Below are 20,894 nucleotides of genomic sequence, written 5' to 3' on the forward strand. Positions count from 1 at the left end.
TACACTAAGATTATTAATCAACACGTCACACTTAGAATATAAAGGAAATTCATGTTTACATCACTTTGCATTTAGAATTGCCTCTAACCATTGATAAGCATCTAAGCAGACCTCCATGATTTTCTGCATTTTTTCTTCATGTACTTCAAAGTATGCTTCCTTTGTTGCAACCATCATGAGATCTCTAAACAGAGTTCCACCTCCAAACTTATTTTTGAAGTTAGCATATAAATTCCTAAGGAAAAACCTATGTTCAAGTGTTGAGTACTCCTCCTCAAATACTTTTACCAAACCTTGCAACAAAAAGAAAATAATTCATCTTCAAATCATCAATTAATTAACAACATGTAGTAGGAATATTACATACATTTTGCTGGTCAGAAATGAAACACCACCTACTTTCACCAATGTCTTCAATAATAAGCTTAATAAACCATCTCCACGAGTTCTTGGTTTCGGTCTTTACTACTCCAAATTCAATAGGTAAATATTGATCATTAGGATCTCTCCCAACATTAACCAATAATATCCCACCATACTTGTGCTTTAGATGACATCCATCTAATCCAATAAATAGTTTACATGTCAATCTAAGAGCTTTATTTGTCCCATTAAAACACATGTAAAACCTTTCAAACCTTGATTGCAATCCTGGACCTGGAGATTTAATATTTAGCTTGAAAGTGATTCACAGTGAAACCCTACTCAATTCAGCACCATATGACTATAACAAACTATATTGCTTGCTAGAGTCCCCCTAAACTATTTGTCTAGCAAACTGCCTAGCTTTAAAATCCCTACAACCAGGGATTTCAGTTGCATACTGAAGCTAGCGGAAATATACCCGAACGTATCTCATGCTCGAACATACAACAAAGTCGCCATCGAACTTTATTTAATCCCGAAGGAAAGGGAAAACATTGACAAAACCCGGGGGAAAGATATATGTTGGGTAAGGAAGTTGGTTATGCAAGGGGAAGGTATTAGCACCCCTAACATCCATGGTACTCCATGGGAGCCGTCGTGATCGTTCTCGCTCGAATGGGTGTGTTATCTAAAGATTACTCGCAAAAGAATGAAGGAAAAGGAAAATAAATAGATAGAGTGCTCAGTGATGATTGGGGCCCTCATGCCTATGTATCCTCATAGTGCAATGAGGAATTCAGAGCTCCATAGTTCAAAGAACTAATGGTGGGAGATGAAAGGAATTGTGATCAGAATATGGTCTGAACCAAAGGATTGTGTGATTTGAACTCCAACAAGGGTGAAATATGAACCCAAGAGTAAAATTGGTATGAACCAACAAGTGAGGGGTCTAAGACATGGTATCACTGTATTGGAATAACCAAAAAATAAGGGAATTAAGTGTTTGGTTTCACAACACAAACATCTCTCGATTCACAAAGAGGTACAAGATGGAGCACAAAAGGGTATATTGTATTTGGCTCAATAACACGGGTATATCATGTGAAATGAATGAAGGTAGAATATGAATGTATCATGGAGATGAATGGAATGAATGGCGAAAGTTAAAGAATCGAAGGGCTTGGTAACAAGTGGCCGAAAAGGTATAATTTGAACCCATAGGTAAAGGTATATTGGAATCCATATGAGAAATGAAATTTTTACCATAGAGGGAAGGTGGCACAAACCACAAGTGAGGGGTCTAAGATATGGTATCACTATATGGTTATCCGAAAAAGAAAAATTAAATGTCTGGGGACAATCCAAACAACTATAGGCACAAATGCGGACTTTTCATTAGGCGCCCTAAAAGGGTATGTATGGGTATCCCAAGAAAGTGTATCTGATTTCAAAGAAACAGTATGTCACTGGAGTGAACGGTTTATGATTGAAGGTATGTAATGGATCGTGGAATATATGGATGGTGCCCTAAGGCGGAAGGAATAATTACGAGTATGCTCGTCAAGGATTCGCATCCTTGTGCCTACGTATTCTCATTGTGTAAGGAGAAAGTCAGAGCAATCGTAGTTCGTGGAACTACGGAAAAAAATAAAGAGATTGAGAGTGATGAAAGGTATAACTCGTACCAACAGAATGATAACATGGGAATCCATAAAGGCAAATTGGCTTTGAATCGAAGAGTAAACAGACAGACCGACAAGTGAGGGTCCCGAGGCATGGTATCACTGTCGTTGAATGACTGGAAACAAAGAGAATTAATTATATGGCAATATGCCAAACAACTCTTGATACAAAGATAAACATTGATTAGGTCGTCCTAAAAGGGTAAATATGGAACCTAAAAGGAAGTATTGAATGGCACAAGGATAAGATATATCACTTGCTAGGGAACAGACAATTCGAGATCAAAGAGAGTGATATCTTGGATCCATGAAGGAGTAAACTCTGAACCGAAGAGCAAAGGTAAACCAACAAGTGAGGGGCCCGAGGCATGGTATCACTATAGTGGAATAACCAAAAACAAATGAATTAAATGTCTGGGTACAAGCCAAACAACTCTTGGTTCACAAGGCAGACTATTCATTAGGCGTCCTAAAAGGATGAACATGGAAACCAAGGAAAAGTAGTATTCGATCTTAAAAAGATGGTATTGATTGAATGAATGAAGAATGATTGATTAATAAATAGGGTAGCTTGCGAAGAATCTGAATTCTCCTGCCTACGTATCCTTATAGTGCGATAAGGAAATCAGAGCTTTCGTAGTTCAGCCCAATAGGGCTGAAAACAAGATGATTAAGGAGGCAAGAAAAGACTAAAATTATTGAATGATAGAATGGAATAGACTTGATAGTTATTTGATAATAATCACACTAAAGTCTATGAGTAAAGGTGGATACGATAAGCAACAGGCCAAACGTCATGCACCCAAAGACATCCAGAATGAGTGTAGGAAAGCTCTAGTCTCATTCCTTCCTTACTACTTAAGGCTCGTGGCATGTGGTTCTCATCTTAACTTCCAAGTTGCTGGAGGAGAATATTTGTTGTTTCTTGTGATGACGATGAAGACCATAACAATCGTTCAATTCGAATTATACTAAAGTCTATGAATGAAGGTGAATATAATGAGCAACAAGGTCATTCGTCCCGTACCCAAAGATATTCAGAATGGGGGTAGGAATTCTCGAGTCCCATTCCTTCTCTATTACTTAAGGCTCATGCCACACAATCCTAGCTTTGATTTAACAGGATCTTGAATATGCCACCTTTGATATACTTGTATTATCCACTGCTTAATATGACTGAGGACGCCTTGATTTAAGATCTGACTTGAGGTTTCGAGCTCCACAGCTTAGAGAAAAAGTCTTATTAAGTGATCAAGGGTCTTTTGGCCACTCAAACTAGAGTGTGAGATTATACAATATCAAAGAATTTAATTGATCCAAATTGCTTTTGATCAATTTGAATCGAAAGGTTTGAATTAATTTTGAGAACTATGTTAAAACCTAATCCAAAAGGTTAGAGAAGAATCAAACTATCCTAAGGGATCATATTAATATCTGGTTCAAAGTTTAATTAGAAATCTATGTTAAAAATCTATGGGAACATGCATTATATGGTTAAAATGCCAAAATAACCCCTAAGGGGTAAAATGGTCAATTCACAAAAATAACCAATTGTGGACACAAATTTAATTCCAATTAAAGTCTAATTAGAAACTTCAAATTAATTAAGTCCTAAATTCTAAAATTACCCTAGTGTTCAATAATTAACTAAATTCTAAAATTAACTAAAATCTAACTATTTTCTAATTCCTACTCTAACTATATTAAAATCTAATTATAAAACTATACAAAAACCCAATTAATTCCTAAATTCTAATTAAAATCTAAAGCCTAATTAAACCTAATTAAAATGCTAACAAAAAAATTACCAAAAATATCAACACAAAATAAAAGAGAATTAAATGTAGTTAAAGTGGTAACTAAAATGTTGGGCCAAGGGGGGTGCAGGCCCTGTATATAGTGCAGAATTCAGCAAAAAAATGGTTTTTGGGCCCAACAAAATTAGTCCAAATACCAATAATTATAGTTGGGTTCAGCAAGTATTAAGCAAAACAGAGGTGTGGAAAACAAACTATTGGGCTTAATGGTTAAGCCCAACAGAATTTGCAAAGGGAAGTGTAAAAATTCAGCAAACTCATTTTGTCTTCTCTACACATCAACTTCCAATTTTCATATCAAAAAGGAACCACCGCCGGAGCTCCGGCACCACCGCGTCGGAGGCGGAGGAGTTGGCCAAAATCAAGAAAAAGCACCATTTTCCTACTCCTCTCAACCTCTTCTATCATAATCTCTCATTTATTCTAACTAGAAGTAAATAAATACCGAAAATTGAGTCATTAAAGTCAAGAACCTAAGCATAAAATCTGAAATTAAATGGAGATGGAGGAGAATCAAACCACCAAACCTTGGGGTTTTGATTCTCCACTACATAAGCTACATTATGGTATCAAAAATTCAGCAAACAAACAAAGATGAAAATCCGCCGACCTACAAGACAGAGGATTGTCTTAAAACTTGTTTAAATTTGAAGGTGATGAAGATGAAGAAGAGAAAACTAGAGGTATGCTACTTGGACTCTTTAATCTTCTACTTCTACTATGAACTCCTCCTCTTCAAGAATCAACTCTGAAAAATTCTGAATTGAATTGTTGTTGTTAATGTTAATTATATGAATGTAGGGATGATTGTTGAAGGCAAGAGGTTTAGCTCAATTGATAACAAACTTCAATGTGAAGCTTGCTCCAATGGTAGTTTTGAGCTTTGGTTTAGGGAGAGGAATTGAGAAGATGAAGTGAGAGGAGAAAATTTGAATTTGCAATGAGTAATTTGAGAGAATTCTGATTTTGGCCATTGTTTGATTTGATGAGAGTGTTGAGTTTATATAGATTATAGGTTTGAATCAAATGGAGGTTCAAAGTTAGTTTTGACGTGGCTTGGAATTGGTTAAATGAGGCTTATAGTTAGTTGAATTGGTTTGGAATTAGTTTGAAGAGGTTTGGAGTTAGTTGAATTGGTTTGTAATTAGTTTGAAGAGGTTTGGAGTTAGCTTGAGACTGTTATGAGTAACTCATAAATGTTGAGAAGTTTGGTGAATTGAAGTGTTAAGAGCTTGGTTCAATGCATGAATGATATGGTTGGTTTCTGCATAATCATATAAAGATTTCAATGTGTATTGATGCAAGCATTGGTATTGGTTTGGAGTGCAAAGGATACTGCATTACTGCTGTAAAATGCAGCATTTTGGCTACTGCCAACAGGTGTAATCGATTACCCTAGACATGGTAATCGATTACCATCAAAAAATGGGTTTTTAGGCTATTGGAAGCAGTGTAATCGATTACCCAAACATGGTAATTGATTACCATCATGAAAAAATGATTTTTTGGCTACTGGAAGTAGGGTAATCGATTACCCAAACATGGTAATCGATTACCATCATGAAAAAATGGTTTTTTGCTTTGTTTTGATGCATGGGCTCATGTGTGAGGCATAATGGCTTGGCTTTCTTTGAATGAATGAATGAAATGGAATTAATGGGTCATGGAATGACTTGATCAAATGGACAATGAACTTGTATCAATGAGACTATAAATCAAAGCATGAATGAATCTTGACATTTTAATAAAACCATGAAAGTAATGGATGAAGCGGGAATGAAATAAGACTCAAATCAAATGGATCATGAGACCATGAGGTCAATGAAACATGAACGGAAACATGCCTCGAATCAATCATATAACACCATGCATTAGGGTTCACTAGGTCAAATTTAAAAGCTATGTATCAATCTAGGATCTCGAGCCAGGTGAGATGCTAACTCAAGTGTTGTATCAATACCATGAACCACAACCAGGGTTTCCACTACCTTAATTCAAACCATAGGGTTCATAAACCTCAAATCCAAGGACTAGGGTTAGGATGTACAAATGAATGTCAAGACGTAGGCCACAAGAGCTAAGGTCCCAAAGAATCCAAAAATTAGGGTTTCTCTCCACACGACGAGTAATACCAAAATCCTAAAGCCAAAACCCTGATTTTCATTAGCCACCCTGAGTCTATGATGCTTGTTAATAAGTGTTAATCATGAATGAACGATGCACATGAATTAAATATGAATAAGTCTCAAGCCGTAAGTCAGATGAGAAGCGAAAAGGGAAGGCAAATTTTAGGGTACAACACATACCTCAGCCTAACATTTGCAACTATATCATTCAACTTCATATTGTTATTGTTCTTCATTCTATCAACAATAACTTTTACAACCTAATCTTCCTTGGCACTTTAATTAAAAAATTGTCTTCCATATTTGTGCTTCTGAAACAATGTCTTAATTCTAAATGGTGTATATGTTAAAACTCTACTACACAACAGAGTGTAGTCACGATGTTTTTTGTCCTTACAAACACCATTTCACATTTTTGCATCCTTTTTTTCAAATCTCACATCGATACCATTCAAAAAAATATGCTCCAGTATAACAATCTTGAATTTCTTTAATGAGGAAAATTCCATTCCAACCTTAAAAATGAAATCCTTTGTAATTTCATCTTCTTCATTGAACCTGTTCCTGCTAAACACTATTTGGATAAACCTTCCTGAAGCTATCCATGTGAGGTCACAATTGTCCTATTTGTTAGGAGGTATTAGTTGTCCCCTTCCTCGTTGGGAATTCTCCTTTTTATACTCGTCCACTCATCAATGACCCTTAAAGGGACCCCCCTTCATATCCCATGTTAAAGTGTCTTCTAGTAACGTATGTCGTCTTCCCTAAGTAACGCGTCTTACCTTAATTTTTGTAACTCCCATGCAATCATGGAGATGTTTTGTAACCATCATTTGTGATTGTTCATGTTTCCGTCTGATACCCTTTCAGAGACTAGTTCTGATTTGTTCATCTACCAGAGTCACTATGAGATCGGATCAGACTTGCTTACTGTAAGACCCTAATTTTGACCCTAAGATCCCTCATGCTATCTCATCATATGCATTAGCATTGGGATCAAACTTGGTATCCTCCTTACCCCTCATCCATCGGGTGTGCATTGGGAGATATCACCAAGAACATTTGATTGTATCATACTTCATTTTTATTTGTTTACTAACCAAAATACCAAAAATATGTGAATGTATAGTTTGTTGCTTTTGTAGGTAGTGTGTATGCTCACTTATGCTCCATTAAGCTCATATATAGGGTTTGAAACCCTCAATGCAAGGAGCACAATAAAGAATTGGTTTAAATTGGCTCTAAGCATCATATATGGATCCCCATGATCTTCACATATCATTTTTATTAAGAAATCATCAAGAGTTTGGAGTTCGTTTGCCTTGGAAACCCTAATTCATCTAGGTACCTTGTGTAACTTCTTCAACAAGTTTCTTCAACAATTGATCAAATATTTCAAGGGATATTTCACATTACATCCTATTATTCATATATGATCCTCCATGAGTCCCAAAATTCAATATAATGTCAATCTAGCAAGATGGTTCATGGTGGTTGATCAGAGAAAGTCAATGGTCAAAACTGGGGTTCCCTAGACCCTATCTCCTACAGTATTTGTCATATGAAAATTATTCCAAGATAAAGGTTACTCAAAATTACATTCCAAACAACTTTCATGTTTAAGTCTAGATCTAATTTTTCTTGGAAAGTCATTTTTTATGGTGAAAGAGTATAGGTCATTCTGTCTGAACCCTAGTTTGGGGGTCAACTTCCCAAGACCATAACTTGCTCAATTTTTATGAGATGAAAGCCATTTAAATTTAATGATAAAATTCAAGATGTATAATTAAACTTTGATGTTTAGAGGAAATTTAAATTCAACTTGCAAATGCATGTGCCAAGAGGAAACATTATAGGTCATTTTGGGCCAATACCATTGAACACGTGATTTTCCTCAACTTCTAAAATGCATAACTCATTCATGCCAAATCCAAATGAGGTCAAATTTATGACTAAATTAAATAGGTTTGAAAGATATACAATTTTATGAAGGAATGTTTTTCATTTGAAGTCCATAGAATAAGTTATTCAAGGTGGAAGAAGTGAACATTTGACTTGGGACTTAGAAAATTTTCAAATATGTTTGATTTCTCAAACTTACACTTCAAAATTCATCATGATACAAGCTTCAAATGAAAAAGTGTTCAACATGAAAGTTGTTCCCCATGATCTCACCTTCCCCAAAAGTCCAAGATCATCTCATTTGGATCAAAATTGAGGGACATGCGCATGGCTGCATGTTTCCACATGATGAATTCAATACACTTTGCACATGAATTGGAAGTGGATTACATCATTCCTTAGGCACAAACCATTGCCCATGAACCCATGCAATAAGGTTTCCAAATTTGGCCAAAATTCAAGTGGTGAAAAAATAAAATGCATTGCCTATTTAAACAAGCTCAAGGCTTTAGAGTCAACATCCACACCTTGCCCAAGCTTTGCTAGACTGATTTAAACCCTTACTGCCATAGAATTTCTGAAGATTTCTCTTGAAATCGAGCTTGAAATTCATCTTATGTTTGGAAGTTCAAACTCCAGAAATTCACTTCCCTTTTCATCTCAATTGTCTTCTGCAAGCAAGAGGAAGAGAAAGCAATCAAATCCAGATCAAGATCAAGTGGAATTGGATCAACTCGAAGGTGATTTTTCAGAAATTTCATCTCTTCGATTCTCTCTTAATTCTTCACCATTCTTTGTGATTTTTGGTTGTTTGAAGTCCTAGCAATGTAGGCAAGAAGATTGAGTTGCTTTAAGGTTAAATCGAAGCAACTCAGTTCACGATCCTCAAAATTCAAATCCCTGTATCTTTTTATATACTTGGAATTGGAGAAAATTGAGGCCAGATTCGTGCTCCTGAGTATTTTTCCTTCAAATTAGTGTATTCACTTTTAATTTTTCATAAGGTTTTGGTTGGACCAGTCTGATGGTCCTCACCGGAGAAGAAGACCAGAGGTAGGGCTCCGGTGGTGCGTTGGGTCAATCCAGGCCATCTGATCCATTTGAAATGTTTTAATCTCACGCGTCCAAACTGATTACCATGCCTGCAGCGCGTTTGACTAGTGACCATGTGGAATGCGCACTCTTGGTCATCTGATCTGCCACCTCAATTAATGAGGGAGATCAAATGGCCCTTGTTTTTTTTATTTTCTGTTTCTTTTCATTTAATCCTTTTATTTTGATTAATTCATATTAATTTCATTTTTAATCCAAAAAATATGGTACTTTCACCAAAAAAATTCAAATATTTTCATTTTTCATTTTATTAATTAAAATTATTTTTTGGATTAATTTTGATATCTTTCATGATTTAATTGTTTTTGTGCATATTTTTAATTGTTTAAAAATACTTCTTACTTTTCAAAAATTATGAATTTTTTTGTCTAAGGTTCTTTGACATTGTTTGACCTAGGATAAATCTCTTGGCCATTTATTTGGTGTTTTGAAGAGGTTTTAGGTTTTTGATCAAACATAATTCAATTTAAATGCATTTTTATTTGATTTTTAATTGATTAATTGTGTAGAAATTATGTTGAGCCATTTTTATTGACTTGTGAAGTTTGACTATGTGTTTGGACCTTGGTCAAGGTTGATTTGACTTTTGTTGGATTAAAGTCATTGGATTTAAGGGATTGATGAAATGTACATTTCATCTCCCAAAATGAATGAATGATTTTAATTTGATAAAATTCCTCCCATGACCAATTTGTGTTTCTCTCATCTCCCCCCCCCCCCCCCCCCCCTCTTCATCTTCAATCCCATTCTATCCCATCCCTTTGATTGATGAATTGAGTCTCAATATCCTAAGGTTAATTGGTTCATCAATAACTTTGTGTTAGATGAACCAATACAAGTATGGATGAGATTAAGTCCATCATTTGATCTTTTTTTTTGTCTGTGGTATGTTTTAGGAGTATGGTTCATTATACCATATCTCTAACATGCATTAGCACCAAATTTTCTATTTCTCGACCTCAGATAGTTGTGACTTCTACATAAGTCCAATTACGATTGCTTAACATAGCGCTAAATTTTGACCAAAAGGCATAGCATTCTAGTAAGTGAGATTGTAAGTTTCCCCCTTTCATGGTATCGTGTGGAAACTTGGCCTTTTTTCCTTCCTTTGAAAGATGTCTTGGTTCAAGGATCCATGCTTGTGAATAGAGGGTTGAGTGTTCTCCAAAGGATGACTTAATCAATTGAAAAGTAAAACACCACTAACATCTAATCAACTAAGATTTGACTAACTTCTATTATTATTGCTTTTAATTTCAAGTGATTTACTTTATGCAATTTAAATTAAAGTCATTTACCATTCCATTTTCCATTTACATATCATTTAACTTGTTTATGTTTATGTCATTTTCACTTTGCTCACTTGAGCCACATATCGTGTTTGTATATATTTGTTTGTATATTTTGTTTGTGTTTGTGGTCTTAGGATCTTAAAATACTAAATAAACAACAAAAACCCTAAAAAATGTTTGTGTGGACTGTTGGATTTGATCTGAGCTTTGGACTCAGAATTAGGCAACATTTCCTATGCCAAAGGACTTGGCCAATGTCAACATTTCTGAGACCAAGTTATTGTGATTTGAGCTTTCATCTGATGCAAGTATTGGGATCCACATGAATTCATCTGCTACATGGTCTTGATGCAAATGTTACTTTGAACCTGTGTATGATGCATTATTTTGAGCCAATCAAGGAGTATGTCATGTGATACATGGGAAGATTAAGAAGAAGACTATGAAGTTGCTTGCTTGGATGTGGCTATCTTTATTTGATGCCTTGCTCTTCATATTGCTATTTTCTTGTTGATATTGCTTGACTTAAAGTCCAAAGGAAAAATGGGTTTCTATATAACATTCTTGTCTGTTGGATTGCATCCCATTGATCAGATCTTTTCAACTCTTAAATTTTAAATTTCTGCTTAGGATTAGTCTCTTCATCTCCTCCCATTCTCTTAAATTTCAAAATCTCTCCCCCTTTTCAAAAACCTTCTTTGCTTGTGATTTCTAAACTTATACTTTATTGCAAATTAGAAACTTTGGCCTTATGCCATTGAATTTTTAAAAATCTTTTCTTAAATCAAACTTGTAAATGAATCTAACCATATTGACTTAAAATTTCAAAAGACAAAAAGAACTAACACTCATTCAAACTCTTTTAGGCCCTTTGTGCCTCTTTTAAATTTAAACTTTTATTAAAAGCAATCCACTCATTTTGAATTTGATACCACGAATTACGAGGTTTTGATCCCTCATTTTTATGTTGGTACGTAGACACAAGTCCGAAGGTCTTGTCAAACACAAAAATATGATTAATGAATTCTTTTCTCATCCCCATACTCTATTTATTGCAAACATCTTTTATACCAAAACACATACACACATAAAAAAAAGGGCTCCCTAGGAGTACCTAGGACACTTTGGGTGCTAACACCTTCCCTCTGTGTAACCAACCCCCTTACATGTAATTTCTGGCATTTTATTAGTTTTGATTTGAAAACTTCTTATCTTTGGGTTTTATTCGTACTTTTCCCTTTTCCTTTGGAAATAATAAAAGCGCGGTGGCGACTCTGGTTTTATCGACGTTAAGTTTATCCATAGCTTAATGGTCATGAATTTACCGCTACAGAAATTAAGTGGCAACTCTGCTGGGGAGTAGTCCTCAGTGGGTTTAGCCTACTTTTTTATGTGTATACAATTGTATATTTGATGTTTGTATACTTGTTTTGTGTGATATAATCTGCTTGTTGTGCTTGATGATCTCTGAGTGGTGAGATAAGTTCTAACCCAAACTTGAGTGCAATTAAGATAGGAAGATGGTATAGTCATGTTCGACTTGTGTAGAGTAGTCCTTAACAAGTTGGCTTGAGACCCATCTGCTCAGTGGAGACCCTTTTGGAGTTATTGATGTCACACAAGTTATTTGTGGTTAGGCATTACTTTCTTTGATTTGGGGTCTAAGAAGTTGAGGACCATAAAACATTTAACCCAACTTGGCCTATTTAGGACGTAGTGCAGAAACTATTCAGGTGTAGACTTGATAACAATTGTTACGCGATACTACACTCAGACGAGTTTCTCTTGAGAATCTTATGGGTTAATGAGTCAATCATCCTAACCTATAATATCCGATAGATGGAATTAAGACTTTGGGAACTTTTTTTTAGAACATGATCTAAAGGTTTTTATCCTTAGTACACTTCTCTGGGATGGTTCTTAACCTGACTCTATGCTCGTGACTCACAACAAACCCTTTGATTATTGGTTGATCCAATCAAGTCTTGTCAATATCAATGTAACTTGGGTGTTGATAAGGTTAAAACCATAATCCACCAAAATGAATGATTGATATTGATAATGACTCGATTCATCCCTTGACCTTTGTTTGTTTGCCTTGTGTGTGATCCCTTATTTGTGATTGTTGTATTCATGCATTCATACGGATCATGACATTCATCACACAAAAAATAACTTCAAGAAACTGAGGATTTATTTGCAAATATTTTTAGATCATGGATTGTGGACGAAGGAACACTAAGAATTACAGTTTCAGATGTCCCGACTTGAAATAGCTAAGGAAGCTATCATCTTTTGTATTAGATCCCTTGGACTTTAAGCAACGTCATGGGAAGATTTTGTTTGTGTTATCTTCTGATGTAGTTGAAAGACTCTTGAGTGTTTTGGTTCAGTTTTATGACTCTCTCTACCATTGCTTCACTTTTCCCGATTATCAGCTTATGCCTATGTTAGAGGAGTATGGCCATCTCTTGGGAATACCTATTTCTGATAAGTTGCCCTTTAGTGGATTTAAGGAGATCCCCAGATCTCATATTATAGCTGAATCTCTTCATCTGAAGAAGTCTGAGATTGAGGCTTATTGGGTGAAGAAAGGGGGAATGTTTGGGTTGACTTCTGAGTTTCTCATAGGGAAAGCTATTGCCTTTGATCAAGCCGGTAATGTGGATGATTTTGAAGCTATCTTTGTGTTGCTCATCTATGGTTTGCCTTTGTTCCCTAACATTGACGATTTTGTTGATGTTAACGCCATTAGAATCTTCTTTGTTGGAAATCATGTGCCTACTCTGTTGGGTGATGTTTACTTATCTTTGCATTTGAGGAATTCTAAAGGTGGTGGAACTATTGTGTGTTGTGTTCCTCTTCTGTACAAGTGGTTTATTTTACACTTGCCTCAGACGCTTGCTTTTATGGAGAACAAGCAATGTCTACGGTGGTCTCAGAGACTTATGTCCCTCACTAATGATGATATTGTTTGGTATGACTCTGCCTTGAGTGGATTGGATATTATTGATAGTTGTGGTGAATTCTCTAATGTACCCCTTATTGGTACACAAGGAGGAATCAACTATAACTCTACTTTGGCTCGTTGTCAACTTGGGTTCCCCTTGAGAGACAAACCTAATAACACTCAGTTAGAAGGTCTTTTTTATCAAGAGGGTAAAGATCCCCAACATTTGAAGCAGCAGATGATACATGCTTGGCATAACGTGCATAGGAAAGGACGATCTGAGCTTGGTCCGTGCAACTGTGTAGCTTTGGAAGCTTACACTACTTGGGTGAAGAAGAGAGCTTTGGAATTGAAGATGTCGTATGCTTGTGAGAGAGCTATGTCTATGGTAGTGGTTGAGACATCAACTCTCCCTAACCAAGATGTAGAGGATTTGGAAGACGCACTCGCCAAGATGAAGCAAGAGAAGGATATGTGGGAAGAGCGGTTCCATGCTTTGAGCAGAAAGCATGAGTAGTTGCAGCTTGAGTCAAAGGACAAATACGCGCTTATTGAACTTCTTGATGACCGAGTGGTGAAGAGACAGAGAGATCCAGAGGGTCCATCTTCCTCTAGTATGTTCTTTGAAAATAAAAACAAATAAAAACATTGCATTTCATGCATCATTTGCATAAACCGGTTTTCTTCCGCCATATGTCTTATCGGTTATTCTTTTGTGCTTTAGCTAAGCTGACTCACCGATACAACACTCACGCCAATCAACCGAGAATCATGGAGCACTTAGAGCAAGAGAACCGAGAACTGAAGGATGAGATTGCTCGTCTAACTGCTATGATGGAGTCTATTCTAGCTGCTCAGAATCAGTCTTCTCCAACTCCTGTCACTCCTCCTCCTCAGAGACTGTCATCTTAGAGGTTGCTACCTCGACTGTGCCTGTCGCTGCTACTCAACTTGATCCAACTATGCCTGTTGGATTCCCGTGGGGGATTCCACCAAATTTTATGCCTGAAGGATTTGCACCCACATTTGCTTCTATGCCGGAATCTAGCCCGGTCATGTCTGTGTCGCCTCCAGTTGTTCATACCTTGCCTCGTGTTGAGGACACCATCTACCATTCTGAGTCATCTGAGGGCCCAGATGTTTATGAGAAGATGGATGAAATGAAGGATCAGTTCCTTGAGCTGCGCAAGAAGTTGAAAATGTTGAGAGGAAAAGACTTGTTCGGTAAGAGTGTTGTTGAACTTTGCTTCGTACCAAACGTTAAGATCCCGATGAAGTTCAAAGTCCCTGACTTTGAAAAGTATAAGGGAAATACATGTCCGTTTAGTCACCTTGTCATGTATGCTAGGAAAATGTCAACTCAAACTGATAATGATCAGTTATTGACTCACCACTTCTAAGATAGTCTGACTGGTGCCACTTTGAGATGGTACATGGGGCTAGACAGTGCAAGTATTCACACGTTCAACGATTTGGGTGAAGCTTTTGTGAAGCAGTATAAGTATAAGGTGGACATGGCGCCCGATAGAGACCAACTGAGGTCTATGTCTCATAAGTACAAAGAGGCACTCAAAGAATATGCTCAAAGGTGGAGAGAGCTTGCCGCTCAGATTAATCCTCCATTGGAAGAGAAAGATATGGCCAAGATTTTCCTTAAAACCCTGAGTTCATTTTATTACGAACGAATGATTGCCAGTGCCCCCAGTGACTTTACCGAGATGGTAAACATGGGGATGAGATTAGAGGAAGGAGTCCGAGAGGGACGTTTGTCTAAAGAAGAGGTGTCATCTAGTAAGAAGTATGGAAGTGGTTTTTCCAGAAAGAAGGAAGGAGAAACCAATGCAATATCAGTAGGGATACAGAGGAGGCCTCATGTCAAAAGAAATTTGCAACCACGTCAGCATCAACATCAAGTTTCATCAGTTATTCTGGTATTTACAAACAATCAATCAGTTCCAGTTCAACAGCAACGTCAACAATAACCGTAACAAAGAACCAACAACTACAACAATAACAATAATCAGCAACAACAAAACTTCGAGAGGAAGAAGGTCTCTTTTGACCCTATTCCTATGTCACATGTCGAACTGTACCCATCTCTGGTTCTCAAGAACCTACTCCAGCCAAGAAATCCGCCTCGAATTCCAAAACCACTTCCATGGTGGTACAAGCCCGAACTCTGCTGTGCCTTTCACCAAGGAGCTCCTGGCCATGATATCGAGAATTGTTACCTGTTGAACTACGAGGTCCAGAAGCTTGTAAAAAGTGGGATGGTGTCCTTTGAGGACCGTGTGCCGATTGTGAAAGCCAACCCATTTCCCGCTCATGGTAATTCCTACTTAATATGGTAGATAGTTGTCCATGAAATTTCTGAGTCTTTGATGTGCGACGTATTCGTAGATCCTTGGTAGAGATGCATAGAACCTTGTGTACCATCAGTGATTGTGAGCACGACCATGATGGTTGTGTAATTTGCAGTGTAAACGCCCGTGGGTGTTTGATCGTCAAGAGAGATATCCAGAAGTTGACGGATGAGAATGTAATCCAGATCCAACAGTCTAGGGATATAGATGATGTGAATGTGATTGTTCTTGTATTCAAGACCCCGGAGCGGGTAGTAGTTCAGTTTGATAGCAGCAACAGTAATAACGTCAATAGGCCGGTAGCGCTGTTAGTAATATGTTTAGCCGGTCCCGTCCCGTATGCATCCTATAGAGTTGTTCCTTACCAGTATAATGCTACCATGGTGGAGAATGTCAAGAGGTTCCATTTCCTGCGACCAATTTTGTTGTGAATATTGCAGATATTGCAAAGGTGACCCGTAGAGGTCGTGTTTTTGGTCCCGTTTTCCCAAAGGATGTAGAAGATGTTTAAGTTGGTAAGAAGGTTGATATACCTGCAGTAAGCCCAATTAGTGCTCCAATGTGTCAGTCTGGTGAATCCAACAAATTGAATCCTAATGATGATGATGAGGTATTGAGATTAGTTAAGAAAAGTGAGTTTAATGTGGTGGAGCAGCTGTTCCAAACTCCTTAGAAGATTTCAGTGTTGTCTCTACTGATGAATTCTGAAGCGCACGGAGAAGCATTGCAAAGAGTGTTGGAGCAAGCCTATGTTGAGAACGATGTAACTATGGATCAGTTTGACCATATTGTGGCTAACATCACTTCCTGCAACAACTTGAGCTTTTATGATGAAGAACTTCCCGAGGAAGGCATAAACCACAACCTGGCACTGCATATATCGATGAATTGCAAGAAGGATGCTTTGTCAAATATGTTAGTTGATACCAGTTCCTCTCTGAATGTAGTCCCCAAATCAACTCTGTCAAGGTTATCCTATCAAGGCGCCCCTATGAGGTATAGTGGCGTGATTGTTAAAGCTTTTGATGGTTCTCGCAAGACCGTGATTGGAGAAGTGGACATTCCAGTGAAGATAGGTCCGAGTGATTTTCAAATTACTTTTCAAGTAATGGATATCCACCCGGCCTATAGTTGTTTGTTGGGAAGGCGATGGATCCATGAAGTTGGAGCTGTAACATCCACTCTGCACCGGAAATTGAAATTTGTGAAGAATGGAAAGCTTGTCATTGTTGGTGGAGAGAAATCGCTTTTGGTGAGACATCTGTCATCCTTTTCATACGTTGAAGCCGAAGAAGAGGTAGGAATCTCGTTCCAAGCCTTGCCTATTGCTGAGGTAAAGAAAACCGGGGCACCCATGTCTTCATTCAAGGATGCTCATAGAGCTATTGAGGCAGGCAACGCAGATCAATGGGGTCGTATGGTAGAGGTCGCCGAGAACAAAAACAGAGTTGGATTGGGATTCCAGCAAGGGTCGTCTAATGTCAAAGCTAAAGAAGTGCAATCGAGTTTCTGTAGTGGAAGGTTCATCCATGGTAATGAATAACACTTAGTTGTTGTGATCGAAGGCGATGAAGATGAAGACTACACCAATTTTGTGACACATGGTAAAACTTGCAACAATTAGGTTGATGTTGATGTTTCTGTTATTGTCCACCATTCTAAATAATTTTCTTTTTTTTTCTCATTATTTTAAAGAAACATCCTTCTCCCATGCCTAAGGGAGAAGTGAACATTGTTAGGCATTTTCAAGTTATCATCAATAAAATGATCGTACTCCCTCTCCAAACTTTGATTTCCCTATGTTTGAGGTTGAGGAAGAGATTAATGAAGAAGTATCTGATGAACTATCTCGTCTACTTAAGCATGAGGAAAAATCCATTCAGCCGTTCGAAGAGCAGATTGAGCTAGTCAACTTGGATTCCGAAGATGATGTAAAGGAAGTCAAGATTCGGTCTCAATTGTGTCCAGAGGTTAAGAAGGGGTTGATTGATCTTCTCCAAGAGTATTCAGATGTGTTTGCTTCGTCCTATCAAGACATGCCTGGTTTGGATTATGAGATTGTGGAGCATAGATTGCCATTGAAGCCAGAATGCCCGCCAGTCAAGCAGAAGTTGAGGAGGACTCATCCCGATATGGCAGTAAAGATCAAAGAAGAAGTACAAAAGCAGATTGATGTCGGTTTCCTTGTTACCGCTGAGTATCTGCAGTGGGTGGCCAACATTGTGCATGTTCTGAAGAAGGATGGAAAAGTCCATATGTGCATCGATTATAGAGATTTGAACAAAGCTAGTCCGAAAGATGATTTCCCTTTGCCACACATTGATATGTTAGTAGATAATACAACTAAATTCAAAGTCTTTTCGTTTATGGACGAATTTTCCGATTATAATCAGATCAAGATGGCACCCGAGGATATGGAGAAGACCACATTCATTACTGATAACATGAAATAATATCACATTTTTGGACTCGATTTAATTAAATTATATTATTATTCACTTCAATTTATTTCATTTTATTCGATACTACTTGGTATTTTTCCTTCTATTTATCTCAGGTAGCTTATTTGAAGCACAAGTGAAAAAGGAAGAAAAGGAGGTGCAAAAAGAAATGAAGAGAAGCAATTTCACCAAACCAAAGCGCAGTCCAAAAGTACTAGCGCTGAGCCTGTGACGAGCGCCGCACATGGTGTGACGAGCGTCACGCCCTGCTGCCTTGTGTTACGAGCGTAACTCATGGTGTGACAGACGGCACACCATTCTCCTATATTTTTGGCTTCAGAAGCGCAACAGAGGCACGTTGAAGCCTATTGTTATGCTTGACCCTTGGAAACGTGAAGACCACTTTTACGGAAGGAGTTTTGGAAACCGTTACAAATGGGGATAATATAAATAGAGCCAAGGAGCAAACCCTGCAGCTCTCTTCTTCGTGCTTTTTTTTCTCTTCCAGCCGTGCAAGCATACTTTACAGCATTATTTTTTTACAGTTTTTTACTTTTCTTTGCAATTTTTATTTTCTTTTTCCAGTCAATCTTTCAGCACTTAATTAATTTTTCACACAATAGTTTCTACACCGGAAACTATTGTGTATCTTTTACCGGATCTAACCTTACGTTAGACCCTAAGTTTTTTATTCCTTCACTTTTATTTTCCTGTCCGATTGAAGAATTCAAGAACAAATCCAACCGGTCTGTGGTGGAGTGTTCAAGACTCTATTAATTATTCAGGTTCTTTAATTATTGTTTGAATTTATATATGCCCTGCTTTATTGTTTATTTACATTATTTTCCTGAGATGTTTCTATTTAAGCATGATGATTGTTTAGATCTGTTTAGCATGTCTGGCTAATTTATTTAGGTATCGGTATGTAAAGTAAGCGGAATGAAGGAATCAAAACTAAGTTGGCCTAAGTACGTTTAAGAATAAAATCACTCTTTTTATGCTCTCAATTTACAGGTTTAATACCAAGGTTTTTGTACGAGAGTAAAAGACTAAAGAAGTTAAAATCAATAGAACGAAAGTTTGAGTTTTTAACTGGACAGTGTAAATTGGACATTAATTCTAGATCAGGGTGAAAGCAATTTTTAGAGTTAATTAAATTCTAATCATTTTCAAAAAGTATCTTTAAAGGTTAAATGTGAGGACGAGAGTTAAGCATTTAAGTTTAATCATATAATCTAAGTCAACAGAGCGAGAGTTTGAGACGAGGGTGTTTAAACGGTTAGTATTTTAATAAAAAGAGTTTCTAGAGATTCTATTGTTTTCAAAAAGTGATTTTAGTTTTAACTAAATAGTGAGAGCGTACGTTAAGGTAAAATCATAGTCTATTCAATAGAGCGAGAGTTTGAGAAAAGGCTTTTAATCAATAGTGTCTAATGAAAGGACTTATTTTAAAACTAAGAAACCAACGAAGATTTGATTCCCTAATTACGACGAACTACATACCGATATCCGCGTTATTTGATATTTAATCTAGATCCAATTTTAGTTTTACTTTTCCCCCCAAACAATCAAAGTATCATCCGCCTTAGCTTTACGAAGTAACCTTAGAAAACGGTATATCGATTCATAAGTCCCTGTGGGATCGATATCTTTTAAAACTACGCGATAGAACTGTGCACTTGCAGTTTGTATCCCAATTCAACTCATAAAGTCGCGATCAAGTTTTTGGCGCCGTTGCCGGGGACTTTTATTTAATCGATATCGTAACTCTTCTGTTACGCTGTAGAGACTAAGGCAATTTTTATTTTTTCCTTTTTTCGTTGATTTGTATGCCACACACTCGCTCACAAGGCGAGCCGTTTTACTTACGAATCAACGACATCGAACTATATCTCTGAGTCTTACGACGAATTCGGGAATATCGTGCTGCAAACAATCTCCCTCCTATCGAAATTCCTGATCTCAAAAATCTTTTTCCTTCACCGATACCCGAGATGGCAGAACCAGCTCGTGATCTTCGAGATTACGCCGCTCCATCGCAAGATGAGCCGCATTCGAGTATTGCTCCACCCGCAATCGAAGTAAACAACTTCAAACTTAAGCCTTCGCTGCTACAGGCAGTGCAATAGAATTAATTCTCTGGAAATCCTACCAAGGATCCAAACCTTCATTTATCCGTATTTGTTCAATACGCAGATACTGTTAAAGCTAATGGTGTCACTTCAGAGGCAATTCGACTTCGTCTTTTTCCTTTCTCGTTAAGAGATAAAGCTAGAAGATGGCTTCAGTCTCTTCCTTCCAACTCAGTCACCACATGGAACGAGTTGAAGAAAGTCTTCCTTGCCCGATATTTTCCTCCGAGCAAAACAGCTATGTTGAGAGCCCAGATAAATGGATTTAAACAGAAAGATAACGAGTCTCTTTTCGAAGCATGGGAAAGATACAAAGACATGATGAGACTTTGTCCACACCATGGTTTAGAGGACTGGTTAGTGATTCATACCTTCTATAATGGTCTCTTGTGCAACACAAGGTTAACAATAGACGCCGCAGCAGGTGGTGCACTTATGGATAAACCTTATGCCAATGCTTATCAACTTATCGAAAGCATGGCCGAAAACCATTATCAGTGGGGAAGCGACCGAGCAATGGTAGAGAAACCTCAAACGAAAAGTGGCATGTACGAGATAAGTAGCCTTGATCATGTTAATGCAAAAGTGGAAGCCCTTGCCCAGAAAATTGAAAGTTTGAATGTATCACCTCCAACCACCGTGGTTGCCGCAACTCAGAATTGCGAAGTCTGTGGAATCCAAGGTCACACTCCTGCAGATTGTCAACTCCT

At 37.4% G+C, this 20,894-nt stretch overlaps 1 non-coding gene across 1 annotated transcript; it reads right to left on the minus strand.

Annotated features, from left to right (window-relative positions):
* Positions 1 to 20,424: 20,424 nt before the first annotated feature.
* On the minus strand, positions 20,425 to 20,531 carry LOC127088476 (small nucleolar RNA R71). The gene has a single exon (XR_007790310.1). It is a non-coding gene; the product is annotated as a small nucleolar RNA R71 (small nucleolar RNA).
* Positions 20,532 to 20,894: the final 363 nt, after the last annotated feature.

Source organism: Lathyrus oleraceus, chromosome 5 (genome assembly GCF_024323335.1).
Source record: "Lathyrus oleraceus cultivar Zhongwan6 chromosome 5, CAAS_Psat_ZW6_1.0, whole genome shotgun sequence".
NCBI classification, from domain to species: domain Eukaryota; kingdom Viridiplantae; phylum Streptophyta; class Magnoliopsida; order Fabales; family Fabaceae; genus Lathyrus; species Lathyrus oleraceus.